The 18,289-nt window shown below is 41.1% G+C and overlaps 10 non-coding genes across 10 annotated transcripts in view; 2 read left to right on the forward strand and 8 right to left on the reverse strand.

Moving 5' to 3' along the window:
* LOC141317856 (5S ribosomal RNA) overlaps positions 1-105 on the forward strand; it is a 119-nt gene extending 14 nt beyond the window's left edge. Inside the window, exon 1 of the ribosomal RNA XR_012352209.1 lies at positions 1-105. This exon is cut by the window's left edge and continues 14 nt beyond it. This is a non-coding gene — a ribosomal RNA (5S ribosomal RNA).
* A 3,262-nt stretch (positions 106-3,367) lies between these two features.
* Positions 3,368-3,508, reverse strand: LOC141284619 (U4 spliceosomal RNA). Its single transcript, XR_012338458.1, has one exon. It is a non-coding gene; the product is annotated as a U4 spliceosomal RNA (small nuclear RNA).
* Positions 3,509-4,571: 1,063 nt separating this feature from the next.
* On the reverse strand, positions 4,572-4,710 carry LOC141286734 (U4 spliceosomal RNA). Its single transcript, XR_012339340.1, has one exon. It is a non-coding gene; the product is annotated as a U4 spliceosomal RNA (small nuclear RNA).
* A 7,924-nt stretch (positions 4,711-12,634) lies between these two features.
* Positions 12,635-12,850, reverse strand: LOC141347370 (small nucleolar RNA U3). The gene has a single exon (XR_012357338.1). It is a non-coding gene; the product is annotated as a small nucleolar RNA U3 (small nucleolar RNA).
* Positions 12,851-13,823: 973 nt separating this feature from the next.
* Positions 13,824-13,964, reverse strand: LOC141284623 (U4 spliceosomal RNA). The gene has a single exon (XR_012338460.1). It is a non-coding gene; the product is annotated as a U4 spliceosomal RNA (small nuclear RNA).
* Positions 13,965-14,454: 490 nt separating this feature from the next.
* trnas-gcu (transfer RNA serine (anticodon GCU)) lies at positions 14,455-14,536 on the forward strand. The gene has a single exon. It is a non-coding gene; the product is annotated as a tRNA-Ser (tRNA).
* Positions 14,537-15,025: 489 nt separating this feature from the next.
* On the reverse strand, positions 15,026-15,164 carry LOC141286266 (U4 spliceosomal RNA). The gene has a single exon (XR_012339245.1). It is a non-coding gene; the product is annotated as a U4 spliceosomal RNA (small nuclear RNA).
* Positions 15,165-15,746: 582 nt separating this feature from the next.
* Positions 15,747-15,820, reverse strand: trnan-guu (transfer RNA asparagine (anticodon GUU)). The gene has a single exon. It is a non-coding gene; the product is annotated as a tRNA-Asn (tRNA).
* Positions 15,821-16,011: 191 nt separating this feature from the next.
* trnak-cuu (transfer RNA lysine (anticodon CUU)) lies at positions 16,012-16,084 on the reverse strand. The gene has a single exon. It is a non-coding gene; the product is annotated as a tRNA-Lys (tRNA).
* Positions 16,085-17,314: 1,230 nt separating this feature from the next.
* LOC141347383 (small nucleolar RNA U3) lies at positions 17,315-17,530 on the reverse strand. The gene has a single exon (XR_012357341.1). It is a non-coding gene; the product is annotated as a small nucleolar RNA U3 (small nucleolar RNA).
* Between the last annotated feature and the right edge of the window lie 759 nt (positions 17,531-18,289).

The following is an 18,289-nucleotide window of genomic DNA, read 5'->3' on the forward strand; positions in this document are numbered from 1 at the left end:
CGCGCTGAGAGCGCCCGATCTCGTCTGATCTCGGAAGCTAAGCAGCGTCGGGCCTGGTTAGTACTTGGATGGGAGACCGCCTGGGAATACCAGGTGCTGTAAGCTTTTGCCTTTTCTTCACTATTTATGTAATATGCTGGCTTTTAGAAAGACGTGTTTTACCGCTCTATTTATTACAATCATTTAAATGTATTATAGAGGTTTGAGTGTTTTACATGTTTTTAGGCCATTTTATTACTCTTAACATTTTAAGTGTGTGTGTCTTTAATAAATTGATGGTTGGCCTGTCATGTGACTAGACACATGACAGGAAGCAGGAAGTACAACTGTATAAGAGAGCAGCATGACAAACAAAGGACAGTCACCAAACTGTTGGATTGAGGAGTTGCTAATTTTAGAGCTCACCTTTCCATTCACCACCTGCAAACTTTGGATTACACTTTCTGTGGATTGTACAGGCACTGGTGGACACTCACATTGGACTTATCAACACACTGGGATTCTTGGACTGTTTTAGGGTATGGACAAATGAACTGTATTCTTTTAACAGAGTTTACCTAGTTTTATCGTGTTGTTTTAAAGTCTTTTATGTGAACCTTGTAAATACACCAAATCTATTTAAACCAATCTTCTTTTATGTGTCATTCTTTTAACCACCAGTCTTGTAACTCGGCTGATAAGGCCGATTGTTACACTTGGATGGGAGACCGCCAGGGAATACCAGGTGCTGTAAGCTTTTGCCTTTTCTTCAATATTTATATAATATGCTGGCTTTTACGGAGGCTGATCTTTAAATAGCCCACTTTTTGGAGCAACCCTCGCTTACGGCCATACCGCGCTGAGAGCGCTAGAGAGCGACAGGAAGTGAGTGGCTGCAGTAGGAAGAGATAGGCTCTTCCACGTTGCTTGTTGTTTGTTTTATATTACGACTTTATTTTGTGCTTTGAAGAGTTTTTTTGTTTGTTTATTTTTTTTTGTTTTTTCACTTCAACCCCAAACAGTTAATACTGTTTGGGGGAAGAAGTTTATTAAATGGCGGATTTACTGGAAAAAAGAAAAGGACTGCTATCACGGAAAGAGAAGGAGGTCGGTGATGAAGAAATGAATCCAAAAACAGTTGAAGGGAATATACAAGAAGAAAATACTGGAGAAAATACTGATGAAACTTGGGCTATGGTTGTTTCAAGGAGAAAACAGCAAGCAAAAACAATGGAACTAGAAGGAAAGAGAGATCTGCAAACAAACAAAGTTGCTGAACTTACAAAAGGAGGTGAGCAAAATCAGTCTTTTAACAATCAACGTCAACAAATGATAAACAGATTAAAGAAAAAAACACAATATCAAAGAGAATACAAGAAAGAAGCTACAGTTACATTAAATGTGATGGACACCGAAAGCACAACAATTATAATGATAATTAAAGCAGTAGAAGATATAGTGGGAATTGGCAAACTTATTGGGCTTCGAAGGAAAACAAACAATGACTTTGAAATGACAATGGAAAATGAGATGGACTGTGAAGTGATGTTGGATGGAATTGTGATAAATGGTCAGATATGTGAAATCAGAAAATTGTGTGCAACGGAAAGAATGGTCTCCTTTTTAAATTTGCCCAGTTACATAGAGGATGAGGAAATCATTCAAAAATTGAACAGTTGGGGTGTAACTCCCATTCTTCCTGTGAGAAGGAGATATCACCCAGGAACAATAGTGGCAGATGGAACACGCTTTTTGAGAGTAAAGTTCCCAAAGGAGGTGGCATCTTTACCATACACAACAAAATTTATGACTGAGGAAGGAGTTCAGTATTTCAGAGTAATCCACGATAATCAACGGAAAACATGCAGGATCTGCACAAGTACTGAGCATGAGCTAAAGGACTGCCCTCAATTTCTCTGCAGGAATTGCCTGGAGCAGGGGCATTATGCGCGGGACTGTACAGCTCCACGGTGCCAAGGCTGCAACAGGGCAATGATAAGGTGCAGATGTGAGACGGACGATGAGGAAAATAAAGAAATGGATATGGAGATACAGGAAGAGATGGGAGGCACTCAAACTGAAACATCAAATCAAATATTAGAACAGACTGAAGGAGGAGATGACAAACAAACTCATGTAGAAGAGGAGGAGTATAACCTAGAGGAGAATGCAGTAAGGAGTGGGACTAAAGCATGTGAAATGGAGATGGACAAGGAGCCTGAAGAGAACAACAAGGTGGACTACCAAAAGACACATGGAAAAGAGAGAACTGAGGACAATGAAACAAAAGTGCAGTATGAGGTAAGAGAAACAGGAAATGGGGAGAAGAGCATTGAAACAGAAGTCAAGATAAAGGAAAGACTGAACAAAGGTTTAAAAACAAGAGTAAAAAGTGTTATAGACATTGAAAAGGTACTTAAGAAACAGAAAATAAGAAGAGAAGAGCGTAATGAAATGATGGAAAAGAGAAGAGCTGAAATGAGTGGTTCCACATTTGTAGCGTCGGGAGAAACTGAATTAGATTGATGAGTAGTTGTTTGTACACTCAACTCTTTCTTTTAATGAGTTCTTTATGGATTGCATCTCTGAATGCAAGAGGACTATCGAAACCTGAGAAATTTCAGAGATTGGTGTATTTGATTAAGGACTGTGATGTGTTATGTTTACAAGAAACTTTCTGGAATCAAGAGGTTGTGGAAGGTATGAAAAAGATCTGGGACGGAGAAATTTACTTTAACAATGATCAGAGTAAAAAAAGGGGAGTTGCAATACTAATTAGAAGGGGTGTGAGTAAAGAAATAAATGAAATATATTCTGACAAGAAGGGGAGAATAATGGCAGTAAAATTAATAAAGATGGATAAAGAAATAATAATATGTAACATACATGCACCAAACGAAGAGGGACAAAAGATAATTTTTTATAGGAATTTGAATGTATTAATTGAAGGATGGCAAAATGTTTTTTTTGTTGGGTGATTTTAATACTGTATTAGAAAGAGTAGATGTTAGTGATTGTATGGTGTTTAGGAGGGATGGAGGAAGAAATTAATTATTTGAACTGATTAAAAAATATAACTTAATAGATGTTTGGAGAAAAAGAAATAGAGCTAAAAGGGAATTTTCAAGACAACAAATACATTGTGCTCGACACGCATTCGAAGCTTTAGCGCCACTGAGAGGCCACCGGACCAGACAGGCCCAACATGTTTACGATGGGTAACGGTGAGCTGTAATTGCGTTGCAGTTTAACGATACTTGTCTTGAGAACATATTGACAAAACAACAAACCTTCTGGCTCTGGCGCACTATCATCAGCAGACCGTTTTTTTGGCGAGGAAAAAAAACCCTAAACGAAACAAGGCTATATTTCTCAACAAAACTCTAAGCCTCCAGAGAGACTAGCAAAAATTGCCAAAGATAACTGTATTTCAAGTCATCCTGGCGGGGTATTGGGTAAAGTTTTCAACCAGCAATGATCGCGCCTCGGACAAACCTCATAGGCTACAATATTGCCTCTGCGAAAGAATGCAGGCAACGGTCGTGACCTTTTTCTGCACCTACGTGGATGTGAACCGACAAGGTGGTAGCAAGCTTTAAACTGCCGCACAAACAGTCTCCTGCCACGGGTTGCTGCACCGTGTTTCTACGGAACAGATTAGAGGTGTGTAAAAGACGGCTCATTCACTATTCCCTCTGTGCTCAAAACAGCCAGCTGAAAGCACGGCAGCAGCAGCTGAAAAGGTCCGCAGCATGGCCTATCTCGGTCAGCAAGGGGACGGGGTGGCCGAGTGGTTAAGGCGATGGACTGCTAATCCATTTTGCTCTGTGCAATGGTTGGAATCCATTCTTGTCATTCGGTTCCTTTAGCACTGGACCTTAATCCTGGTCCTAGGGACCCCATGCTAAACTTTTTGTGTGTCCTCCTTATCTAACACACTCAGTTCAGTTCTTTGAGTTCTCTACTAATGAACTGATGATCTGAATCAGGAGTGCTAAATAAAAAATGTCACTTAAAATGACGAGGTGGCCGAGTGGTTAAGGCGATGGACTGCTAATCCATTGTGCTCTGCGCGCGTGGGTTCGAATCCCATCCTCGTCGTTCGGCTCCTTTAGCAGTAATCCTCGGTCCTGGGGACCCCACTCTGCGCTTTTTGTGTCTTCCTTATCTGAAACACTCAGTTCAGTTCACTGAGTGCTCTACTAATGAGCCGATGGTCTGAATCGGGAGTGTTAAATAAAAGGACCACGGAAAGTGACGGGGTGGTCGAGTGGTTAAGGCGATGCAAGGCTAATCCGTTGTGCTAGGCTCACCTTGGTTTGTGTGGGTTTGAAATCCCGTCCTCTTCATTTGATGATTTAGCACCACTGAGAGCCCACCAGAACAGACAGGCCCAACCTGTTTACGATGGGTAGCGGTGAGCTGTGATTGTGCTGTAGTTTAATGATACCTGCAGCGAAGTCTTGAGAGCATATTGACAAAACAACTAATCTTCTGGCTCCGGCACGCTATGATCTGTAGACACCTCTTTGACGAGGACCAACAACCAGCCACTCTAACAAAACGAAGCAAAACTTTGTTTTTCAAGAAGCGTCCAGAGAGACCGGCAAAAACTGAGAAGCTGACTGTATTTCAAATCATCCAGATGGGATATCGGGGAAAGTTTACAACCAGCAATGATCACACCTCAGATCAACCACACAAGCTACAACATTGCCTCTGCGATAGAATACCGGTGACGGTCGTGACCTTTTCTTGCAGCTACGTGGATGTGATCCGACAAGGTGATAGCAAGCTGGATGAGCCCCAGAGACAGATCATCAGTGAAGACCTCTTCACCTAGACGGCCATCGACGCAAGACTGTGAAAACCAGATCCTCTCCAATCTGACACTGTGGCAACATGGAACTTTTGCATCTACATTAAAATTAGTCTGTTTGTTCTTATTCTGAGGTCACCGTAGCCGCCATATCCATTCTGTATTCCGATTAGATGGTCACTGCAGTCCCCCGGATCCAGTCCGTACCAAGAGCAGATGGTGGATCAGCACCTTCAGCCGAATGTCAGCGGATACCATGTCAACTAGATGAGCCCCAGAGGCAGATCATCAGTAAAGAATGAATCCACATGCCACAGCAAACTCGAGCTGGTGAAAATGTTCACCAAACACCCGCCGCTGACTTCTTTTAAAAGAAGCCAGCTTATTGAAGGTGCACAGGATAAACGCCCTGAGAAAGCTGTGCCTCGCAACCCTAAGAATGGCATAGGCGCTAGTGGACACCTGACGCGCGTGCAAAACACCGGCATTTCACACGTCCCTGGGTGGGCTCGAACCACCAACCTTTCGGTTAACAGCCGAACGCGCTAACCGATTGCGCCAAAGCTGGGGAACAATAGTCTGTTAAGGGGGGGGAAGAAAAGGAAGGAGGGGGAAGAAGGGGGAAAAGAGAAAAAGAAAGAAAAAATGAGGAGAAAAGAAATGAAAGGGAATTTTATCTCTTTGAACTTCAAAGCAATGTTTTTGGAGTGTATATTTACAATACATTATCTGAAAAAAAAAATGTTTTCTCTATTTTCCTGTACATTTATATGGGAGTAAGGATGATCACAAGCTTTCAAGCTGGGGAACAATAGTCTGTTAAGGGGGGGGAAGAAAAGGAAGGAGGGGGAAGAAGGGGGAAAAGAGAAAAAGAAAGAAAAAATGAGGAGAAAAGAAATGAAAGGGAATTTTATCTCTTTGAACTTCAAAGCAATGTTTTTGGAGTGTATATTTACAATACATTATCTGAAAAAAAAAATGTTTTCTCTATTTTCCTGTACATTTATATGGGAGTAAGGATGATCACAAGCTTTCCAGTTCATATTAGTGTTGCCATACATTGAAGTGTTTACTGAATGTTTTATTTATCAGTAATTATCACATAAATGATGTCCAAATGAATGAAATTATTTCTGAAATTACAAAAATATTTTATTAGATTTATATTACTGATTATTGGTATCTTATTCAAAGTTTTTGCACTTTAAATATATTTCGGCTGTAGTTATGTTCTAAAACTTATAGTACAAAAAATAGTAAATTTATTATTAAATAATCCCCAAATTTATCAACATTTTTAAAAGGGCCTATAACCGTTTAATGATACTGCAACAAAGACATACACAAAGAGTTTAATCATGACCAAACTTTTATTTTTCAATCAGTCATAGCCAATTATTCATTATTCTTTTTTTTTTTTTTTACATTTTTATTCTTATAGTTATGTTGCATGTGCAGAAAACAGAATAATACCTCTTAATAATACTTTCTATTGTCCATGATTCCTGTGCATTTTTTGCAAGTGCAAAATAACAGAAAACAGAACTATACATATAAATAAAACTGTCCAATGTCTATGGCTCTTGTGCATTAACTGCAAGTGAAAAGAACAGAAAGCACATAACAATACAAATGAATAAAACTTTAAAATATTAATGACTCCTGTGCAAGTTTTGAAAGTGCTAAAGAACAGAAAACAAAACTATACTTTTAAATAAAACTTTAAAATGTCCGTGGCACTATAGTGCATTCATTGCAAATGCAAAAGAACAGAAAGCAGAAAACAATACACATAAATAAAGCTTTATCCCCTTTATTTTTTGGACTCTTATGGATGGCACAGAGCTTGAAATGGTCTCTATCAGGCGACAACAATCTGGCCACTGGGCAAGTGGGGCAGCGGTGGTGAATGTATGCCTCTTCACGCTCTCCACCCCTGGAGTGAACCTGTGTCCAGCCTGCTCTGGTGTCTGGCAGCAAACATCACTCTCTTCTTATCGTAATCCAGCAGGTTCTGCCAACTATATTGCTAACCTAAGCAGAGAGAGCATATAATACAAGGCAAATGAGAAAACAAAACAAGTGGTAGTGTTAACATATGACAGGTCAAGAAGAGAAACTGACCTGATGGTTGGTGAGAGCCAGAGATGGCTGATTCCTGAGCTCCACAAGATACTCCGCAAGGCTGTCCACTTTGTCCAGCACACCAGCACAAAGCCTGTGAGAAAAATACAAAAAAAAAAATAATTACATAAACAACATGAGTACAGTGAAGTGGGACAAAAAGATGTTTTTTTTTGTCAACTTCAGACAAAAAGCTACAGGTCAGCACGAATTATATTTTTTCCCTAGAAATTTAACAATATTACATAAAACATAATTACATACATACATTAAATGAGACATTTACATACCACAGACTCGTCAGGAGATGCTGAGGCACCTGGCGTGAAGGAGGCATCAGGCTGAGTGGAGGACAGAGAGAAGCTTGGTTTATCAGTAAGACTCGACTCAGTAATGTCAAATGTTTGGTCCTCCCTGAAGCCCTCGTCTTCTTCATCCTCGCCTTCATCCACATCCTCCAGCATGTTCTCTGTCTCTTCTGAGTCAGGGTCCACTACCAGGGGCTGTCCAGTCTGACCCAGGAAGTAGTCAACACCAAGCAGCTCTCCTATGAAAAAAAAAATTAATAAAAGAAAACACAGAAATACAGGATCATTCAAAAGTTTGGACACATCACTATTTTTAATGTTTTTGAAAGAAATGTCTTATGCTCATCAGTCCTGCATTTATTTAATAAAAAATACAAAAAACATGAATAATATTATTAAATGTTAATACAGTTTAAATTTACAGTTCCATATACTTTACATTTAATTTATTTCTGTCATCAACGCTGAATATATTTAGCAATCATTTTAGAAATCATTATAAAGTTAAATAAAGAACAGCATTAGAAATATAATAGAAAATCTTCTGTAACAATATACAGTACTGTTCAAAAGTTTTTTTTTTAAAGAAATTAATGCTGTTCTTTTTAACTTTTTCTTCATCAATGAATTCTGCAAAACGTATCACGTTTTCATTAAAAAAATAAAAAAATAAATACAAATATGCAGTAATAATTATATTGCTGTTTTTTTCTGTATTTTTGATCAAATAAATGCAGGCTGAATGAGCAAAAGACACTTCTTTCAAAAACATTAAACACAGTCACGTGTAAAAATGTTTGACAAATAATGTACACATTCATATTCTACAATAAGATACAGGTAACTTTACCTTCTGGCAGAGGTCGTACCACTTCCGCTGCCGTGGTGCTGGTCTGTTGCCTCCAGACGGACAAACCCCAGAGCTGGCAAAAGTCCTCAACCTGGCCATCCACTCGCCAACACCCATGGCCTTGTGGCTCTTTGGCTTAGTGCTCATCTAAATATATTAGGGAAATAATAGTTAGTAATGTGCATTTTGCAGGTATTGGACAACTACACAAATGTTATTAATTTTTTTATAATGATACAACAATATATATTCAAGCTGACTAAATAATGGCACCCATTACAACAATTAAACATTATTTTATTGCTAATAAAGCAAAACAACAACAATTATACATGTGTTACACTAAAATTATACATATAAGTATTTGAATATTAAATTACTACATGCAGTTACGATGGGGATAAGATTATTGTTTTGTTTGGTTTACAGTTAATTGCATCCAATTATGCATAATTTACTGTTATTACTATAGTAACTACATATAGCATGTATTAATGACAATGTAAAATAAAGTACATTGTTAGTTAAAAGCTGTGGTTATACATATGATAATCAATCTGAAAAAAAAAGAACATAGTAAGTACACTTTACTTAAACCATGGTTAATTTTTGTAAGGGATGTCTATATAACATTGCATTTTCATTTAAATTATTATTTGCATCTGTGTTTATATAAAGAGTAATCCATCTGCAAACACAAAACTTGATTACTACATTCACACATAGCAAAAGCACATTAAATGTTAATTAGAAATGACAATGTCTACAACTAAACATATTTTATAAATACAAATCAAACTTTAAATAGAATAGATGTGTTTACTATGCAAAATTACAGGCAAATGGTGTTTTATATGTGAGATTATAGGCAAATCATGGAAACAAAACATGATTATTTCACTTTCACTATAGTAAAAGCATGGTAAATTACTTGGGTTTTTTTTCATTCATATTTTTATTTATAGTAAGACTGTGTTTACACTTAAAGAACGAGTAAACTGAGTTTAATAAGTACGATTACAGGCACAATTGTGTTTAATATGTGAGATTATAGGCAAGTCATGAAAAGAAAACGTGATTACTACACTTTCACTATAGTAAAGCCATGGTAAATGACAACAAACACAAGCACAACGTTTTTTGTTGTTGCTGTTCATTCAGATTTTCATTTATACACAGCAAAAAGGCCAGAGTTAAATTAACTCTCCAGGGAGTTTATATGTGTCCACTCTCAAAAGTGTCAAGTGTTAAAATCAGAGAGTTAAATTGACACTGAAGCAGAGTTAAAGTTAATGAGATAATTAGTGATTAACGAAGTGATGATTGATCATTACTGAAGACAACATCAGGTGCAGAATTGCCAAAGGAGAAAATCACATTTTTTAAGCAACCATTATAGTGGTCAGTGTTTGCATTAGTTGGGCTCTTGACCCTTATGTCATTAACATTAGATCTTGCTGGGCTGCTTTATTTGGGGGAAAACAACCAGACAAGTCCACAAGTCATCAGGGGGTGACGGTTATGTTTTAGTGTAATGATTGCTTGACCTGAGTCATTGAACTCAATTTAGAGTCAAATCTCTGAGTTATTTTCCGTTAAAGGAACTGTAACTCATAGATAAGCTTCTAAAAGAGCTCAGTCTAATAACTGTTGCATATATTTAGTCTCATGAGTCCACAACAAACAAACCTCTCCATCTATCTTTAAAGTATATTCTGGAAGAATTTCTCGTAAGTCAAAATTTGTTTGTTTAGACACACACAGACATCAAGAACCAGCGTATGAATCTCAGGAACGGTGACAAATGACGTGTTCAGATAAACAGATCAACTCTGAACTCTCATAATTTATCCATACCGCAATGCATGATGGGAGTCATGGATGAGTTCTGATTGGCTACAGCACGCTTTTTGATGGTCACCGTTGTTGTGGTTCTCACACTGATTCTTCATGTCTGTGTGTCTTAAGTGGTATATTCGTCTTTTATCTGTATAGACTTTGATCAAAATACTTTTTATTTACATATCTGTCTGATTAAAGATGTGATTCTCATTCATAGAGTCTATGTAACCAGTGATAAATACCATAGTCTAATACTTCACAAAGAATTCTTGAAAACCTGAGTGCCTTTTATCTGGCTGTTATAACACTGCTACAGCAGCCAAATAAGATCAGATTTTACAAATGTTAAGTTCAAGAGCCCAACTAATGCAAACACTGACCACTGTAATGGTTTCTTAAAAAATTAGATTTTCTCCTTTGGCGATTGTGCTTGTTAACATCAGGTGTCTTCAATAATGATCAATCATCACTTTATTAATCACTAATTATCTCATTAACTTTAACTCTGCTTTAGTGTTAATTTAACTCTCTGATTTTAACACTTAACACTTTTGAGAGTGGACTCATATAAACTCCCTGGAGAGTTAATTTAACTCTGGCCTTTTTGCTGTGTAGTAAGACTGTGTTCATACAGTTGTAATCGATCAGCCAAAAACACAACATGGTTACTACGATTCACTATAGTAAAAACAAGGTAAATTGTCATAAGAAATGACTGCACTTACAGCTGAAACGCGTTTTCCCCCCATTTAAATCGAACGCAAGAACGTGTAAATAGACTTTAGAAAGTTAGATTACATTTAAACGGTGTTTCATTATGGGCAATTCGCGAGTCAAAAGTTTGTGAACACAAACACGGATGAATGACGGACGAAAACGTAACGAGTTACCAATTGAGAACATTGTAAACAGAGAGGAAGAAAGAAGAAAACATGTATTACTTACATTGAAAAGTTATCCTATATTCCGTTCGTCTGATTTTTGAACCTGACTTAGAATGAACCTAAGCACGGTGAGTGGCTCTCAACAATGGAGCTCGAGCGATGCGATTGGCTCTCATCCATTCTCACAATGGACGGCGAGCGACGCGATTGGCTCTCATCCATTCTCACAATGGACGGCGAGCGTCGCGATTGGCTCTCGTCCATTCTCACAATGGACGGCGAGATCGGCGATTGGACGAGGAGACGGCCGCGGAAACAGACGATCCTGCTCCAGGTAGCGCCACAGAGACAGACATTGCGCATCTGCTGCCGCGGGATCACGGTTGTAAAAGCAAGGGTTAGGGTTAGGGATTAGAATCGCACGTACTAACAGGCTGTTTTGAAAGATGTTTCCGGAGCTCGCAAAATCCACTTAGCCTGTGCGGAGAATGGGCACGCTGGAACCCGCCACCCTGTTGGGAAGAAAGAGCGCCAACAGAGCCGCCCAACGTGGGGCTGAGATTAAGAGTCTCATGCTCTACCGACTGAGCTAGCCGGGCTGGTTGTGGTCTCCTTCACCGGGTCGGACGCAGTTTTCATCGGCTCCCAAATGACACAGGCGAAACGGAGGCTCTCGCGTTGTGCAAGACTGTCGAGCCGTCCCGTGGGTAGTGCTTAGAGCAGGCTTAGAGTTTTCTTCTGTCAGTTTTGACCCAATCTGTTATTGGGAAGCGCAGTTTGACCCAGCAGTGCGGGCCAACAACATGTTCTGTCTTGCCGCGTGAAGGCGGTTCAATGCTTTGGTCAGCGTATGGTTGAGATGTGATTTTCCACCAATTTGGGGCACCTTTCTTATGGAAATCAAGGATAAATCTATATAAGGATAAGGATAAATCTTCTATATTTCGGTGGTCTTTTGCAAACACTAGATTTATATGTCAGTTCCAACATAACACCGACTGTTACGCAACAGTCCCGGGATCGTTAATAGTTACGCCTCCAACATTTGCATCGCCCAATCATCGGTAACGTCAGTACATCAGTAAAACAAGGCAAGCCACTGAAGGGACACGGTTAGCTTAATGCTAGCGCTAGCCTGTTACATTGCAGTACAAAAGATATCACTTACCACATAAACAGAGAGATGACTGTGCTGATGATGGTGAATGATGGAGAAATAACTGCGCTGATGATGGCGAATGATTTACAGATCCAGAGTATCACCGAGAAGCAGCTGAACTTGTGTGGTAAGAAGCGCTCCCTCTGCATTATAACTTTACACAGAGCACATGGATCACAGTAATGAGACTAAAATGTCTGCGATACAAAATGGCAGATTCAACAAACCACATATTAAAAGCCGCTAGAGCTCCTAATTAAATAAATATTTTTATCAATGTGCCAGATATAGAGATGAGCAGCTCTGTGAAACAGCCAATCGGAGCAGAGCTCATTAATATTCATGAAGCTTCCAAAAAAGGCAATAACAGAGCATTTCATTCTAGGGACAAATCCTAGGGTTGTAAATGGTCCTGTAAAACCGTTTCTGGAGATTGTTTGCCCTTTCCTATGCCATATACCTTCTATGCAGATATCAAAGAACAAATTAAAATATTCTCTCAATGCATTTTATGGCAACTTTAAGTTGATAGAACCAGCTGACATCTTATCCTGACATTCTGAATATCAAGGATGGTGACACCCACCAACAAAAATGTAAAAAAAAAAAAAAAAATCTCAATCATAACGACTCATAAGATTTTTAATCTGATATTTACATTTTTCAGAGACCACTCTGACCATACTCTCTTCTTCTATGCTGCTTAAATGCCACACAGAACGTTCATCAATGGTGTGGAGCATATGAAATAAACCATTACTCCACACCCGATTCACGCTCAGAAAAGAGTATCAAAGCTCATCATCGTAGTTTGGGAGACACTACACTTTTGAAACACATTTCCTAGTTAGAAACTATAGAAATGATCCCTGAAAGTATAGTCTTGACCTCCATTTTGCAAAACCAGCTTAGGCGAGTTCTGACACTTTGAGTCTCAGAGATGGTTACAACCTAACAACAGAGATGAGAAAAGTTACATTTGAAACATCATTAGAGTCCTAAAATTTTGTTTGTAATTTTAGTTGGATGCAGTTTTCATTGGCCCCCAAATTACACAGGCGAAACTGAGGCTCTCGCGTTGTGCGAGACTGTCAACCCGTCCCGTGGGTAGGGCTTAAAGCAGGCTTAGAGATTTCTTCTGTCAGTTTTGACCCAATCTGTTTTTGGGAAGCGCAGTTTGACCCAGCAGTGCGGGCCAACAACATGTTCTGTTTTGCCGCGTGAAGGCGGTTTAATGCTTTGGACAGCGTATGGTTGAGATGTGATTTTCCACCAATTTGGGGCACCTTTCTTATGGAAATCAAGGATGATTTCATGGGAAATGGCAAACTGGTGTAGCGTTTGGCTAATAAGCTAAAGCTACAAAGGATGTACCGGTGCCCCGTCGTCCGAGCAGAATCCACATTCGGCCGTAATCGGAGGTTACTACTAACGTTCGATTGTGTCTCATAGGGAGTTTGGCGCAGGGCCTCAGTGGAAAACAGGCCCTCGGCGGCTGAAACAAAAGACGAAGAATGCATCCACATGCACATGAATCAGGAATGTTAAATAAAGAAACCCCGCCGGATGACGAGGTGGTCCAGTGGTTAAGGCGGTGGAAGGCTAATACATTGTGCTCGACACGCATTCGAAGCTTTAGCGCCACTGAGAGGCCACCGGACCAGACAGGCCCAACATGTTTACGATGGGTAACGGTGAGCTGTAATTGCGTTGCAGTTTAACGATACTTGTCTTGAGAACATATTGACAAAACAACAAACCTTCTGGCTCTGGCGCACTATCATCAGCAGACCGTTTTTTTGGCGAGGAAAAAAAACCCTAAACGAAACAAGGCTATATTTCTCAACAAAACTCTAAGCCTCCAGAGAGACTAGCAAAAATTGCCAAAGATAACTGTATTTCAAGTCATCCTGGCGGGGTATTGGGTAAAGTTTTCAACCAGCAATGATCGCGCCTCGGACAAACCTCATAGGCTACAATATTGCCTCTGCGAAAGAATGCAGGCGACGGTCGTGACCTTTTTCTGCACCTACGTGGATGTGAACCGACAAGGTGGTAGCAAGCTTTAAACTGCCGCACAAACAGTCTCCTGCCACGGGTTGCTGCACCGTGTTTCTACGGAACAGATTAGAGGTGTGTAAAAGACGGCTCATTCACTATTCCCTCTGTGCTCAAAACAGCCAGCTGAAAGCACGGCAGCAGCAGCTGAAAAGGTCCGCAGCATGGCCTATCTCGGTCAGCAAGGGGACGGGGTGGCCGAGTGGTTAAGGCGATGGACTGCTAATCCATTTTGCTCTGTGCAATGGTTGGAATCCATTCTTGTCGTTCGGTTCCTTTAGCACTGGACCTTAATCCGGGTCCTGGGGACCCCATGCTAAACTTTTTGTGTGTCCTCCTTATCTAACACACTCAGTTCAGTTCTTTGAGTTCTCTACTAATGAACTGATGATCTGAATCAGGAGTGCTAAATAAAAAATGTCACGTAAAATGACGAGGTGGCCGAGTGGTTAAGGCGATGGACTGCTAATCCATTGTGCTCTGCACGCGTGGGTTCGAATCCCATCCTCGTCGCTCGGCTCCTTTAGCAGTAATCCTCGTCCTGGGGACCCCACTCTGCGCTTTTTGTGTCTTCCTTATCTGACACACTCAGTTCAGTTCACTGAGTGCTCTACTAATGAGCCGATGGTCTGAATCGGGAGTGTTAAATAAAAGGACCACGGAAAGTGACGGGGTGGTCGAGTGGTTAAGGCGATGCAAGGCTAATCCGTTGTGCTAGGCTCACCTTGGTTTGTGTGGGTTTGAATCCCGTCCTCTTCATTTGATGATTTAGCACCACTGAGAGCCCACCAGAACAGACAGGCCCAACCTGTTTACGATGGGTAGCGGTGAGCTGTGATTGTGCTGTAGTTTAATGATACCTGCAGCGAAGTCTTGAGAGCATATTGACAAAACAACAAATCTTCTGGCTCCGGCACGCTATGATCTGTAGACACCTCTTTGACGAGGACCAACAACCAGCCACTCTAACAAAACGAAGCAAAACTTTGTTTTTCAAGAAGCGTCCAGAGAGACCGGCAAAAACTGAGAAGCTGACTGTATTTCAAATCATCCAGATGGGATATCGGGGAAAGTTTACAACCAGCAATGATCACACCTCAGATAAACCACACAAGCTACAACATTGCCTCTGCGATAGAATACCGGTGACGGTCGTGACCTTTTCTTGCAGCTACGTGGATGTGATCCGACAAGGTGATAGCAAGCTGGATGAGCCCCAGAGACAGATCATCAGTGAAGACCTCTTCACCTAGACGGCCATCGACGCAAGACTGTGAAAACCAGATCCTCTCCAATCTGACACTGTGGCAACATGGAACTTTTGCATCTACATTAATATTAGTCTGTTTGTTCTTATTCTGAGGTCACCGTAGCCGCCATATCCATTCTGTATTCCGATTAGATGGTCACTGCAGTCCCCCGGATCCAGTCCGTACCAAGAGCAGATGGTGGATCAGCACCTTCAGCCGAATGTCAGCGGATACCATGTCAACTAGATGAGCCCCAGAGACAGATCATCAGTAAAGAATGAATCCACATGCCACAGCAAACTCGAGCTGGTGAAAATGTTCACCAAACACCCGCCGCTGACTTCTTTTAAAAGAAGCCAGCTTATTGAAGGTGCACAGGATAAACGCCCTGAGAAAGCTGTGCCTCGCAACCCTAAGAATGGCATAGGCGTTAGTGGACACCTGACGCGCGTGCAAAACACCGGCATTTCACACGTCCCTGGGTGGGCTCGAACCACCAACCTTTCGGTTAACAGCCGAACGCGCTAACCGATTGCGCCACAGAGACAGACATTGCGCATCGGCTGCCGCGGGATCACGGTTGTAAAAGCAAGGGTTAGGGTTAGGGATTAGAATCGCACGTACTAACAGGCTGTTTTGAAAGATGTTTCCGGAGCTCGCAAAATCCACTTAGCCTGTGCGGAGAACGGGCACGCTGGAGCCCGCCACCCTGTTGGGAAGAAAGAGCGCCAACAGAGCCGCCCAACGTGGGGCTCGAACCCACGACCCTGAGATTAAGAGTCTCATGCTCTACCGACTGAGCTAGCCGGGCTGGTTGTGGTCTCCTTCACCGGGTCGGACGCAGTTTTCATCGGCTCCCAAATGACACAGGCGAAACGGAGGCTCTCGCGTTGTGCAAGACTGTCGAGCCGTCCCGTGGGTAGTGCTTAGAGCAGGCTTAGAGTTTTCTTCTGTCAGTTTTGACCCAATCTGTTATTGGGAAGCGCAGTTTGACCCAGCAGTGCGGGCCAACAACATGTTCTGTCTTGCCGCGTGAAGGCGGTTCAATGCTTTGGTCAGCGTATGGTTGAGATGTGATTTTCCACCAATTTGGGGCACCTTTCTTATGGAAATCAAGGATAAATCTATATAAGGATAAGGATAAATCTTCTATATTTCGGTGGTCTTTTGCAAACACTAGATTTATATGTCAGTTCCAACATAACACCGACTGTTACGCAACAGTCCCGGGATCGTTAATAGTTACGCCTCCAACATTTGCATCGCCCAATCATCGGTAACGTCAGTACATCAGTAAAACAAGGCAAGCCACTGAAGGGACACGGTTAGCTTAATGCTAGCGCTAGCCTGTTACATTGCAGTACAAAAGATATCACTTACCACATAAACAGAGAGATGACTGTGCTGATGATGGTGAATGATGGAGAAATAACTGCGCTGATGATGGCGAATGATTTACAGATCCAGAGTATCACCGAGAAGCAGCTGAACTTGTGTGGTAAGAAGCGCTCCCTCTGCATTATAACTTTACACAGAGCACATGGATCACAGTAATGAGACTAAAATGTCTGCGATACAAAACGGCAGATTCAACAAACCACATATTAAAAGCCGCTAGAGCTCCTAATTAAATAAATATTTTTATCAATGTGCCAGCTATAGAGATGAGCAGCTCTGTGAAACAGCCAATCGGAGCAGAGCTCATTAATATTCATGAAGCTTCCAAAAAAGGCAATAACAGAGCATTTCATTCTAGGGACAAATCCTAGGGTTGTAAATGGTCCTGTAAAACCGTTTCTGGAGATTGTTTGCCCTTTCCTATGCCATATACCTTCTATGCAGATATCAAAGAACAAATTAAAATATTCTCTCAATGCATTTTATGGCAACTTTAAGTTGATAGAACCAGCTGACATCTTATCCTGACATTCTGAATATCAAGGATGGTGACACCCACCAACAAAAATGTAAAAAAAAAAAAAAAAAATCTCAATCATAACGACTCATAAGATTTTTAATCTGATATTTACATTTTTCAGAGACCACTCTGACCATACTCTCTTCTTCTATGCTGCTTAAATGCCACACAGAACGTTCATCAATGGTGTGGAGCATATGAAATAAACCATTACTCCACACCCGATTCACGCTCAGAAAAGAGTATCAAAGCTCATCATCGTAGTTTGGGAGACACTACACTTTTGAAACACATTTCCTAGTTAGAAACTATAGAAATGATCCCTGAAAGTATAGTCTTGACCTCCATTTTGCAAAACCAGCTTAGGCGAGTTCTGACACTTTGAGTCTCAGAGATGGTTACAACCTAACAACAGAGATGAGAAAAGTTACATTTGAAACATCATTAGAGTCCTAAAATTTTGTTTGTAATTTTAGTTGGATGCAGTTTTCATTGGCCCCCAAATTACACAGGCGAAACTGAGGCTCTCGCGTTGTGCGAGACTGTCAACCCGTCCCGTGGGTAGGGCTTAAAGCAGGCTTAGAGATTTCTTCTGTCAGTTTTGACCCAATCTGTTTTTGGGAAGCGCAGTTTGACCCAGCAGTGCGGGCCAACAACATGTTCTGTTTTGCCGCGTGAAGGCGGTTTAATGCTTTGGACAGCGTATGGTTGAGATGTGATTTTCCACCAATTTGGGGCACCTTTCTTATGGAAATCAAGGATGATTTCATGGGAAATGGCAAACTGGTGTAGCGTTTGGCTAATAAGCTAAAGCTACAAAGGATGTACCGGTGCCCCGTCGTCCGAGCAGAATCCACATTCGGCCGTAATCGGAGGTTACTACTAACGTTCGATTGTGTCTCATAGGGAGTTTGGCGCAGGGCCTCAGTGGAAAACAGGCCCTCGGCGGCTGAAACAAAAGACGAAGAATGCATCCACATGCACATGAATCAGGAATGTTAAATAAAGAAACCCCGCCGGATGACGAGGTGGTCCAGTGGTTAAGGCGGTGGAAGGCTAATACATTGTGCTCGACACGCATTCGAAGCTTTAGCGCCA

Source organism: Garra rufa, chromosome 1, assembly GCF_049309525.1.
Source record: "Garra rufa chromosome 1, GarRuf1.0, whole genome shotgun sequence".
Lineage (NCBI taxonomy): Eukaryota > Metazoa > Chordata > Actinopteri > Cypriniformes > Cyprinidae > Garra > Garra rufa.